Source organism: Humulus lupulus, chromosome 3 (genome assembly GCF_963169125.1).
Source record: "Humulus lupulus chromosome 3, drHumLupu1.1, whole genome shotgun sequence".
Classification (NCBI taxonomy): Eukaryota; Viridiplantae; Streptophyta; class Magnoliopsida; order Rosales; family Cannabaceae; genus Humulus; species Humulus lupulus.
In genome coordinates, this window is record NC_084795.1 from 151,391,983 (window position 1) to 151,405,433 (window position 13,451).

Sequence of the window (13,451 nt, forward strand, 5' to 3'; positions counted from 1 at the left end):
AAGGATAGCCTCGCAGCCGTAGGCTAAGGCAAAAGGTGTGTCCCCAGTGGTGGAACGAGGGGTGGTCCTGTAGGCCCAGAGTACATTTGGGAGTTCCTCGACCTAGGCCCCTTTCAACTTTTCCAACTTAGTTTTCAAGTTCCTTTTCAGGATCTTGTCGATGGCCTCTACTTGTCCATTGGCCTGTGGATGTACTACTGCAGAGAAACTCCTCTTGATTCCTTTGCTCCTGTAGTATTCCTCGAACATCCCTCCTTTAAATTACGTTCCATTGTTGGAGATAATTTTGTAAGGTACTCCAAATCTGTAGACAATATACTTGTTGACAAAGGTGGTGATTTGCTTAGCCGTTATGTTGACTAAAGGCTCTGGTTCCACCCACTTAGTGAAATAGTCGACTGTTACCATCGCGTACTTAGCTCCTCCTCTTCCTATTGGCAGTGCCCCAATCAAGTCAATCCCCCATACAGTGAAGGGCCACAGACTGGTCATGCTCACCAGCTCATTTGGCGACTGTCGGGGGTAATTTGCATGTCTCTTGCACTTGTCACACCTTCTCCATGGTAGCCCAATAATACTCCTGGCGAATGGCCTTTTTTGTCGTGGACTGCCCCCCAGCATGTTTTCCACATTCCCCTTCGTGTATCTCTTGTAAAATTTTTGATGCCTCTCCCTTATCTACACACTGCAGGAGCGGGGTAAAGAAGCCTCTCTTATACAAGGTTCCATCTACTAGTGTGTACTGACCGGCTTAGTAAATCAGTCTGTGGGCCTCTTTTTTATCCAAAGGCAAGGTCCAGTCATTTAAGTACCTCTCAATGGATGAAAACTATGACTCCTCAGAGCTATTGACCATGTTGATCCTTTCTTCTGCTATGCTTGGCTTGGGGAGATATTCGACCAGCATGGACTCGAGCGTGTCTTTGTCTCGTGTGGAGGTGAGTTTTGCGAGCGCATCGGCATTAATGTTCTGCTCCCTGGGGATCTGTTCTATCGTGTATTTTTTGAGCTGATCCAAATACTTCTTCACCTTGGTGAGGTATGCAGACATTTTTGGACCTCTAGCCTGGTATTCGCCCTTCACTTGAAACACTACAAGCTGTGAGTCACTAAAGACATGCAAGTGGGCTACCTTTAACTCCTTAGCTATCCGTAGGCCAGCCAAAAACGCCTCATATTCTGCCTCATTATTAGAAGCTTTGAATCCAAATCTCAAGGCACAATACATCTTATGCCAATCAGGTCCCGTCATCACTATGCCAGCACCGGCTCCCCCTTCGTTAGACGGCCCATCTACATGGAGGCTCCATTCTTCAGGGTGCCTTTCCTCTTCATGCGCCGATTCTTTCTCCTCTATTTCCCCCTCCTCTCAGGGTCGGTATGCAAACTTGACTATAAAATCTGCAAGTACCTGTCCGTTGAATGAGGTCCTTGGGGTGTAAGTGATGTCGAACTGACTCAATTCAATCAACCATTTTAACAACCTTCCCGAAGTCTCCAGCTTGTGCAAGACTTGACGCAGGGGGGTGTTTGTGAGCACCTCAATCGCATGAGCATGAAAATAGGGCCTCAACTTTCGAGAAGCCACTATCAGGGCATATGCTAACTTCTCTGTTTCCGGGTACTGGGTTTCTGCGTCTATCAACCGTTTACCCACATAATACACAGGTTGCTGGTGCTTCTTTTCCCCCTTGACCAAGGCGGTACTTATGGCATGCTCTGATACAGCTAGATACAAATACAACTGCTCCCATTTTTCTGTCTTGGCCAAAAGGGGTGGCTTTCCAAGGTGTTCCTTTAGCTTGGTGAAGGCATCTTGGCATTCATCATCCCAAGCGAACTTTTTGTTCCCTTTTAGGATGTTGAAGAAAGGGAGGCATTTGTCTGTAGACCTGGAGATGAACCTATTGAGGGTTGCTACTCTCCCCGTTAATCATTGCACCTCTTTTTTGCTTCGTGGTGGGCTCATTTCCAGCAAGGCCTTGATTTTTTCAGGATTAGCCTCGATACCTCGGGAATTCACCATGAAACCCAGGAACTTTCCTGACAAAACTCCGAAGGTGCATTTGAGTGGATTCAGCTTCATTCTATACCTTCGAAGGGTGTTGAACATTTCCATGAGGTCGCTGATGAGCTCCCCCGCCTTCTTTGTCTTCACCAGCATATCGTCCACGTATACTTCCATGTTCCTTCCTATTTGATTTGCGAACATTTTGTTCACCAACCTTTGATAAGTAGCACCTGCATTTTTTAAACCAAAGGGCATCGCTTTATAGCAATACATCCCCTTGTCTGTTATGAACGAAGTGTACTCTTCGTCAGCAGGGTTCATGGGTATTTGGTTATACCCAGAATATGTGTCCATGAAGCTAAGTAGCTTGTGCCTCGCTGTGGCATCTACCAACTGGTCTATCCTAGGAAGCGGGAAGCTGTCCTTAGGGCAGGCCTTATTGAGGCTGGTAAAATCCACACAAGTCCTCCATTTTCCATTGGGCTTCAGGACTAGCACTGGGTTTGATACCCATAGTGGGTAAAATGCCTCTCGGATGAACTCGTTTTCCTTCAATTTGTCAACCTCCTCTTTTAGGGCCACGTATCTCTCTGGGTCCAGCACTCTCCTTTTCTGCCTCACTGGCCTTGCTTTTGGGTCGATGTTCAGATGGTGGCACATGACCGCTGGGTCTATCCCTACCATATCCTCATGACTCCAGGCGAATACGTCGAGGTTGGCTTTTAACAACTCTACTAGCTTCTCCTTCATTTCACCTACAAGGTTTTTTCCTACCTTCAACTTTCTCAATGCATCATTCATGACCGTTACTTCCTCCAATTCCTCTACCGGTTCAGCTCTGGGCTCTTCTATGATTCGTGTGGCTTCGCGCCTTCATGCACAACAATCGCCATAGGCGTTGATGGCTTTGTGGCTGTGCGGAGGGATGTGTTATAGCATTCTCTCGCTTCCTTCTGCTCTCCTTTCATGCATGCTATTCCCCCAAGAGTTGGGAATTTCATAGCTAAGTGGTATACAGAAGTTATCGCCTTCAATTCTCTTAGGGAAGGTCTCGCTAATACCGCATTGGAGGCGGATGAGCAATCTACCACAACAAAGTTTTCCATTATGGTGGTTTGTCTGGGTTGTTCTCCAATGGTGAGGGCTAACTCGATTTCCCCTAGGGGTTGTATCGAATCTCTCGTAAACCCATACAAAGAGGTATTGCAAGGCTTTAGGTGTCAAATGTTTAGTCCCATCTTCTCCAGAGCTGGGCGATATAAGATGTCCACAGAGCTTCCATTATCCACCAAGACCTGATGCACTCTCATGTTAGAAAGCTGTACAGTCAACACTAGGGGATCATTATGGGGGAGTGTACACCCCGGGTGTCTTCCTCAGTGAAGGTTATTGAGTCATTTTCACCCTTAAAACTCTTCGGGGGGCGTTGCTCTAGACTTAAGACGCATGGTGGTGGACTTCGTCTAGCCTCCCTGGCATATCTATCTCGTCCCTTCCTTGATTCACCCCCAAATCCTGGTCCTCCAAAGATGGTCCTGACCTCTCCTTATACTTCTGGGGCCACCTCTCGCGCCCGCGGCGGGGATGCTCCTTGCGCATGTATCTGCCCAAATGTCCCCGGCAGATGAGCTCCTCAATTTCCACCTTCAAATGGTTATATTCCGCAGTGGTGTGGCCGATATCTTTGTGATACTGGCAATACTTGCTGGGGTCTCTTTTAGACTGGTCTTTTTTCATTGGCGGGGGCCTTCTGAAAGGGACCTGGTTTTAGTTCGTAACGAAAATATGCTCTCTCGCATGGGTGAGATCAGTATAAAAGGTGTAGGGGGCCCTGTCTGCGCTCATCAGAGCACTGATGCTTCGGGTCGATCATCTCTCGTTCCCTCATATACCCTCTTCTTCTTTGCACCACTTTGGCTTTGTTGCATTGAGGGTTTTGGTGGCGACTGGCCTTTTCCGGCTTTGAGGCTTTCGTGACCATCCTCCACGCGAATATATTTTTGCGCTTGCTCGTAGAAATCATCCAAGTTTGTGACCTCCCTCTTGAGCATGTTATCCCATAACTTGCTTCCCGGGCGCACTCCGGCTGTGATGTCCATTTTCAGCTCTCTGCGGGTCAAGCTCCCTACTTTAGCTGCCTCCATATTAATCATGTGAATGTAGCTCTTCAGACTCTTGTTTTCTCCTTGCTTCACGTTGGCGAGACTAGTGCCCAACATCATGTAGTCTCGCACGGCGTGGTGTTGCTGGAGGAATTCATCGGAAAACTGTTGCCAAGATCTGATGGACCCTGGTCTAAGTCTTTTGAACCATTTGTATGCAGGTCCATTCAATGTGACAGCGAAGCAATGACATCTGGCCCCGCTACTAATTCCCCTCAGCTTCATCAGGTCGTTAAATGCATCCAGATGGTATTTCAGTTATGTGCTTCCTTCATAGGGGGTCATATGGGGCTCCTTGAAGTTGGCCGGGAGCCGGATGGCTTGGATCTCCTTAATGAAGGGTGACTCATGGTCGAACTCGTCCTCAAAGGCTTGACTTCCAGAGGAGGTGATGATTTTTCTTTGTAGGCTCCTCATTTCTGTGTCCAGGTCTTGCCTCCTATTGTTCAAGGAGTCTCTCAGCGTGGATGGGTTAGGATCCCCCTTTCCTTTCCCCTCCCGGGGTGCCAGAGGGGGTGTGGTCCTTTTACCCGCTCTCTTTTTGTTGAGTTCTTCTCGTAAATCTGTGGGTGTTCTCCTTAAGGTGACCTTGACATCGTTATGAGGGGTAGCGTTGGTCTTCGGCTCTGGCCCCTGGGGCTGCTTCGGTGGTCTGGGACGTTTATGCTGCTTCGTCCGGGGGGTGTTACTGGTGGAGAGTTGGGTCCTTCTGTCGTCTACTGGGACGGTGGTTTCTACCCCCTCCTGGCCTCTCTTTTTTCGCTTAGGGAGTGTCACGTTTGATCTCTCTTGCAACAGGCCATTTAGCACCTCCTGCATGTTTTCTAGAATGGTTTATAGCCTCTGATTCTTGCGGTGAAGTTCTCATATCTCGTCTTCGTAGAATTGGGACTTAGAATTCGAGCTCACGGAGTGGACCCGAGGGTGCTTATCAGACCGGCTTGTTGATGAGCCTAGATCCTGCCGACCGGAGTTTGGCACCTGCGGCGGCCTTGGAGGTAGGACCTCACCAGCACCTCTTGCTGGGGCAATCGCGGGCCTTGGACGATCCTCCTCAGGTGGGACCGCTCGGGATGAGGCCTCCCTTTCATCTTCGTGGACCTCAGGCTCCTTTGGGGCCTCCACGTTTGCAGGTGGACGAGGATCCCTCATGGAGGCTTTTAGCTGATCTCCGTCAAGATGGACCTCCACCTCCCGCGGCTCTCTCAACCGTTTCGAACGTCGCAGCATCTTTTTCTTATCAGAATCGACGGAAGAACAGTGGCTTGCAACCTATTCTTCCCACAGACGGCGCCAAACTGTTGACGGTGAGAACTCATCAACGAAGTTAAGTTAGAAAATTTGAAATATAGAGCTTATCAATGAAAAATTTCAAAGATCTAGTGAGAAACACAAAGAATAGTTGCATAAAGAAAATGGTGAAATGAACTTGTATTTCTTATGGTGTTGTGCTACAGTGTTTTTTCCAACCCCCTTCCAAGAGGAAGTGGAGTTCCTTTTATAGTGGGCTCTAATGGCCCCTGATACATTGTGGTCCAGGGGACCAGATGGTACATGAGTACACTGTCAGGAGAGTGGTCTCAGGGATAGTGGTGTCGGCTCCAGTACATGGTCAGAGTCCGTGGGGATGTCTCCACTACTTATTGAGTATGAGTGTCAGAGATTGCCTGGTGTGGATCATAACAAGTACTTCACTTGTACGACTACTACTTATCTGGCATGGGCTTAGTGTCCGTACTTCTTCTGACTTGGTGTGAATCGCTATGAGGCCCCTCCAATTCGCCCTTATTGGTGTGTTAGAGAGATCTGTGATTTTACCTCTTGTTGGACTTACGGTAAGAGTGGTGCCCAGTAGGTGGTGCTAATCTTAAGGGGTGAGATAAAACCCCTCTAGTGAGGCCAATTTTGGGAGGTGACCCCCAGTGGTGCGGATGAGGCCTGGTAGGGCCGAGTGCACTAAAAGGAGGCATGATGCAAGGCTTCTTGAAATGACCTTAGCGAGGCATGGCTGCTAGGTGCGAGGCCCTCGCGAAATACCTCTCGCGATGTGGAACACCTGGGCACGCCATGTGGTGGCACATAGCCTTCGCAAGACGCCTTCAGCGAGGCATGGCTGCTGGGCGCGAGTCCCTCGCGAGATGCCTCTTGCAAGGCGGAACACCTGGGCATGCCGAGTGGTGGTACGCAGCCTTCGCGAGATGCCTTCAGTGAGGCGTGGCTGCTGGGCGCGAGATGCCTCTCGCGATGCAGAACACCTGGGCACGTCGAGTGGTGGCACGCAACCTCCGCGAGGCGCCTCTAGCAGGCGTGGTTGCTGGGCGCGAGGCGGAACACCTGGGCACGCCGAGTGGTGGCACGCAGCCTTCGCGAGACGCCTCTAGCGAGGCATGGCTGCTGGGCGTGAGGCCCTGGCGAGATGCCTCTTGCGAGGCGGAACACCTGGGCACGCCAAGTGGTGGCACGCAGCCTTCGCGAGACGCCTCCAGCAAGGCGTGGCTGCTGGGCGCGAGGCCCTGGCGAGATGCCTCTCGCAAGGCAAAACACCTGGGCACGCTGAGTGCTGGGATGCAGCCTTCGCGAGATGCCTCTAGTGAGGCGGAGCACTTGGGCGCGCTGAGCGGTGGCACATAGGCTTCGCGAGACGCGTCCAGTGAGGCATGGCCGCTGGGCGCGAGGCCCTCGCGAGACGCCCCTTGCGAGGCTTGTATTTATGCGTTTAGGGGACTTTAATGGGTGCTTTGGAACTTTCACAAGTACGAAATCTTGAGCATCTACAGATTACACCGTCATTAACCCAACCCGAGCCACTTTCTTTCCCCATTTTTCTGAAAAACTAAAAAACAGAGACGATTTTTCACCATCTCCGCCGCCGAGCTCCATTTAGTCGATTTTGAGGCCAGTTTTTGGCCCCATTTCTTAAGGTATGTGTATTTATTTTTCAGATTGTGCAAGGATTGTGAGTGTGGTGCCTCTATGTTGGTTGGAGCATTAATAGAGGTATATATGCATTTTTATTTATCTTTACTTTATTTTTTTGGAGTTATATATGTATATGTTTATTTATATATATATGTATGCATATGTATATAAATTAATGTGAATGTGTTTATGTGTATAGGTTTTTTTTTAGAAAATATGGATTGTTTATGTTGATGATTTTTTTTCATAGATTAATGTACATACTAATTTAGTTTAATTTTGATAATAAAAAATTTAATTTGACGTAAAGAAGTTTCATAGTTGTTTAATATTTTATTATAATAAAATTAACTATTAGGTTATAAAAAATATTAATTTAGGTGATATGTCATTGTATTGGGTATTCTATCCATATTAGATGTTTATATTTTATATATTTTTTTAATTATATATATGTTAGGTTAGATAAATAATATGTTGATTTGGGAATATGTTTATAATATGTTTGTGTTGTTTATTTATGAATTTAAATGATTGTATTAAAATTTATGTATGAACTGGGACTGGTTTTTATGCAGATTTTAAATTTTGGGATAGGTTAGTTTACAATCGTTATGTTGCCGAAATTTTTGTAGATTTAGAAAATCTAAACATTACAAAATAGTTTTAAAGTTAGTGTAATTAAAATTTTTAATTAATAAAATTTAAAATCAATTAAAAAAATTATAAAGTGTAAATTAAAATAATAATTTTACAATTATAAAACATTATCAACATTTTTTTTTATAAAATAAGTAGAACTTAAATAATAAACTTTAATGGTAAATTAATAAATTTGTAATTAAATATTTATTTAATTTCTTTTATAATATATTCGTAAAATTTGATAATATATGTAGATAAAATAGGTAATTAAGTTAACTTTATTCTTAAAATTAAGTTAATATTAAAATAATAAAACTTTATTGTTGTTTTTTACAACATAAAAAGTGAAAATTATATTAAGAATTTGATAATTATTAAATAACATAATAATAATTATAATTAAATATTTGATTATATAATGAAACTTTATAATACATTCATAACTAACAATAATATATATTCATAAAATTTGATAATATATATTCATAAAATTTAATAATTTATTCATAAGATTTCACAATTTACTTGAAAAAATTATTAGCAAATAAATGTAGTATTTTATGATTATCACATTGTGATAATTTATTTTCCACTTGAATCAGTTATCACGATTGACAAGAGTTGGATAACTAATAAACGACGTAACTCTGATGAGTTTTGGAATGGTCTTCAAGCATTTATACAAATGGCCAAGAATCATGTGAATGCTTCAAGGGAAGTCAGATGCCCATGCGTTCAGTGTGCCAATATGCTGAATCAGAAACTGGATGTGGTGGAGGCTCACATACACAGATATGGGTTTCTGCAGGGATACGTGAAGTGGACCTACCACGGTGAAGTTGATATGCCTCCAATAGTGGACGATGGGGCTCCATTGACTGATTAGATGATTGACATCATTAATGATGTTATTGGTAAACAAGACACTAACGAAGAAGGCGTAAATGAAGGAATTTTAGATGGTGGTGGAAATAGTGCGGAGAATCAATTTGATGACCCGTTTCAAGAGGTCAAAGCAGAGTTATACCCTGGTTGTACTTGGTTGTCTTCCTTGAACTTCTTGGCTAAGATGATGCACATCAAGGTTATGAATAAATGGACAAACAATTCCTCTGATGAACTTTTGAATTTTATGAAATTTGCATTCCCGAAGGAGAATAAGATTTCGGCTTCATTCTATGAGTATAAGAAAAAAATGAGGATGTTAGGGTTAGGTTATCAATCAATTCATGCTTGAAAGTACGACTATTGTTTGTTCTGGAAAGAGAATTCCCGAAAACATAGTTGTCTTGTATGTAGTGAGAGTCGATGGGTTGACAAAGACACAAAGGGGAAACCACAAAGTGTTGCAGTACTTCCCTTTGACTCCTAGGCTGAAGCATCTTTATGGTTCAAGTCATACGGCAAATGATATGACCTAGCATAATATGGGACAATCGAAAGAAGATGGTGTGATGCACCATCCTGTTGATGGGGGTGCTTGGAAACAATTTGATTCCAGATATCCTGATTCTTCCAAAGAACCCAAAAACATTCCATTGGGTTTGGCTGCTGATGATTTTAATCCATTTGGTAACATGAGTCTATCTTATAGCATGTGGGCGGTAATATTCTGCACATACAATATGCCTCCTTGGTTGTGCATGAAAGAGTCATCATTCATGTTGACCTAATTGATTCCTAGTCCGAAATCACCTGGGAAGGACATGGATGTCTTTTTGAGGCATGTGGTAGACGAATTGAAGGGTTTGTGGGATGAAGGAGTTCAAACCAGAGACGCTTCAACGAGCAGTGTATTCAGAATGCGTGTAACACTATTATGGATTATCAATGATTTTCCAGCCCATAGTAGTTTGTCGTGTTGGAGTGGCCAAGGATATGAGGCATGTCCTTCATGCAATGAAGACACTCCTTCATGTCGGGTAATTGGGAAGACAGCTTATGTTGGTCATAGTAGATTCTTATTTTCTACGCATAAGTGGAGGAAGAGTCATTTGTTTTATGGGAATTATGAAAAAGGACGTCCTCCAAGAAAATTCAGAAGTCAAGACATACTCTAACAATTAACACATGTTCCAGATCATTTGCCGGGTAAACATGTCAGTTTCGGGGGTGTGAAAAGAAAGTGAGATCCAAAAGAGCTTAATTGGAGTAAAATGAGTTTTTTCTTTGAACTTTATTACTGGTACAAACTTGAATTGAAGCACAATTTAGATGTGATGCATGCAGAGAAAAATATTTGCGACAGCTTACTCGATACTTTTATGATGAATGAGAAATCTAAAGACACCACCAACACACGATTAGACTTGAAGAATTGGGGTATCCGAGAAGAGTTTCACCTCAAGGAAGACGGTACGAAGTTGATCAAACCACATCCTATGTACTATTTCACACCAGATGATAGACGATTTTTTCATCAGCTCATAAAAGGAGTTAGACTTCCAGATGACTTTAATTCAAATTTCTCTAAGAAAGTAATTGACAATGATGGCAACATTGTTGGGTTGAAATCCCATGATTGTCACATTCTTATGCAACGTCTGTTGTCGGTAGGAGTTTGAGGCTACTTGGATAAGTCTATTTCGAAGACAATTATTGAACTTTGCAATTTATTTAAGCAGATTTGTGCTCGTACATTGGTTGTTAAGGACATGGAGAATGCAGAATATCAAGTGATACAAATTTTGTGCAAGTTGGAGTTAATTTTTCCTCCAACATTTTTTGACATAATGATTCATTTCAGTCTTCATTTACCGCAATAAGTTATCCTCAGAGGACTAGTTTACATGAGGTGGATGTATCCGTTTGAGAGATATATGAAGAAGTTAAAAAATTATGTCAGGAATAAGGCGCCCCCTGAAGGTTCTATAGCAGAGGGTTATGTTGCCGATGAAGCTTTGACTTTTTGTTCGCAATATCTTCAGGGCATACAAACTAAATTTAATCGTCCAAAAAGAAATACAGATATTATTATTCCTAAAAGACAATTGTCAGTTTTTGAATCACAATGTCATCCAAGTAGCAAAAAGAAAATTATATTCCTTGATTAACTTCATCGAAAAGAAGCCGAGTAGTTTGTACTCAACAATTGCCCTAAAATCCAACCATATATGGAGTAAGCAGCTCAACACATATATGAATTCATTAAATTTAATTCATAGCAAAATGTTATCTTACCTTAATCCTTGTGATATATAGTGAATGCCTTCGAGAAAATTCAAATAGAAATCTTCAAAAAGATTTCCCTACTTGTTTAAATTGAAGGTAAATTATCGAAACTATAGAATTCTTACAAAATTTGTATCGATTAATACTCATCTCATTGTGTTTTCTTTTTTTTGTGTCATACTCTCACTACAACAAAATAGGCATTTAATGGCTACATGGGGGAGACATTGTAGACATTTAATGTCTCCCCCTAGGGGAGATGTTGTTGCAGAAGCCATCAAAAGTGGCCCTATGACGTCTCCCATGGGGAGACTTTGTAGACATCTAACGTCTCCCCCTGGGAGACGTCATAGGGTGTACTTTTACAACCTATAACGTCTCCCAGGGGGAGACGTTGGATGTCTACAATGAAATCCAACCATATATGAAGTAAGTAGCTCAACACATATATGAATTTATTAAATTTAATTCATAGAAAACTGTTATCTTACCTTAATCCTTGTGATATACAGTGAATGCCTTCGAGAAAATTCAAATATAAATCTTCAAAAAGATTTCCCTACTGGTTTAAATTGAAGGTAAGTTATCGAAACTATAGAATTCTTACAAAATTTGTATCGATTAATACTCATCTCATTGTGTTTTCTTTTTTTTGTGTCATACTCTCACTACAACAAAATAAGCATTTAATGGCTACATGGGGGAGACATTGTAGACATTTAATGTCTCCCCCTAGGGGAGACGTTGTTGCAGGAGCCATCTAAAGTGGCCCTATGACGTCTCCCATGGGGAGACTTTGTAGACATCCAACGTCTCCCCGTGGGAGACGTCAGAGGGTGTACTTTTACAAGACGTTGGATGTCTACAATGAAATCCAACCATATATGGAGTAAGTAGCTCAACACATATATGAATTTATTAAATTTAATTCATAGAAAACTGTTATCTTACCTTAATCCTTGTGATATACAGTGAATGCCTTCAAGAAAATTCAAATATAAATCTTCAAAAAGATTTCTCTACTTGTTTAAATTGAAGGTAATTTATCGAAACTATAGAATTCTTACAAAATTTGTATCGATTAATATTCATCTCATTGTGTTTTCTTTTTTTTGTGTCATACTCTCACTACAACAACATAGGCATTTAATGGCTACATGGGGGAGACATTGTAGACATTTAATGTCTCCCCCTAGGGGAGACGTTGTTGCAGGAGCCATCTAAAGTGGCCCTATGACGTCTCCCATGGGGAGACTTTGTAGACATCCAATGTCTCCCCATGAGAGACGTCATAGGTACCTACAATGTCTCCCCCATGGGGAGACTTTGTAGACATCCAACGTCTCCCCTAATTAATAGAATTAAATATATGATATTTTTTTTAAAGGGAATTAAATATATTAATTAAAAAATCTAAATTATATGCAAATTTAAATTGTGAATTTTCATTAATAAAACCAAAATGTGTATATAATATGTTTTTGCTAGCTAAATATACAAAATTGTAATATTTGTTGTTAAACATACAAAATTAACAAATATTACACTAGCTAGCTAAACATATAGTAAGAAAGAAAAAGTAAAAAATAAAACCTGATATGTGGGACGAAGACTTTGAATTATCGGTAGCATATGGTTCGCCCAGTGTTGTCGCATTTCATTAATCTATGCTGGTGTATATGGCGTAATGTTTAGCTACAAAAAATACAAAGTAAAATATATTAGTTAATTATTATTTGATTATATATACTTTAATAATAAATAAATTGTTAACTTTGTATAAATTTATATACATACCTCTTTCTTCAAGTAACGTCCAGTTCGTGAATGTTCAATGTAATCCTTCAACATTCTCATCACATAATATCTACATGCCACATTGTCTTGTTGGTGCGGACACTAATATTTAAATAAAATGTCAAGCAATTAATATATAAAATATTAGTAAAATTCAAGTATAAATTTTTAAAATAATTAAAGTCATAATTACTTACTTTCGGTTGCACAATTTCTATATTATTTGGAATCTCGGGAGGTTTTGGTAGACTGGTCAAAAAAAGGTTGAAAGCATTGACTATTACTGCCACAATTTCTTCACGATTTTCCAGTTCTGAGTTCACCGGATGACAACAACAAACGTAATATGCATATGGGGCCAATATAATCAACATCCAATGATCACTGCACAAGAAAAACAATACTTGGTATAAGTCTCCAACGCAAATGTTACAAGGACTAAGTATCTGATAGTAACAAATTTTTGAACTTACCCATAGTTCCAGGGGACAATCATAAGTTGCTCACTTGATCTTACTAGACGATAGCGCTTGAATAGACCTTGAACACGCTCTTCAAATGAACTTTCTTTAGTGACTACAACATTAGGATTGACAAATAAAAACTTATTTTGTTGCCCTTGTTCTACCAAAAAATTGTATAGCAACCTATTAAAAATAAGTAGTAGTCAAAAATATAATTTAGGGAATTTGTTGTTAAAATAAATTAAATAAGAAAGGTTAATTAAAAAACTTGTGAGATACCTC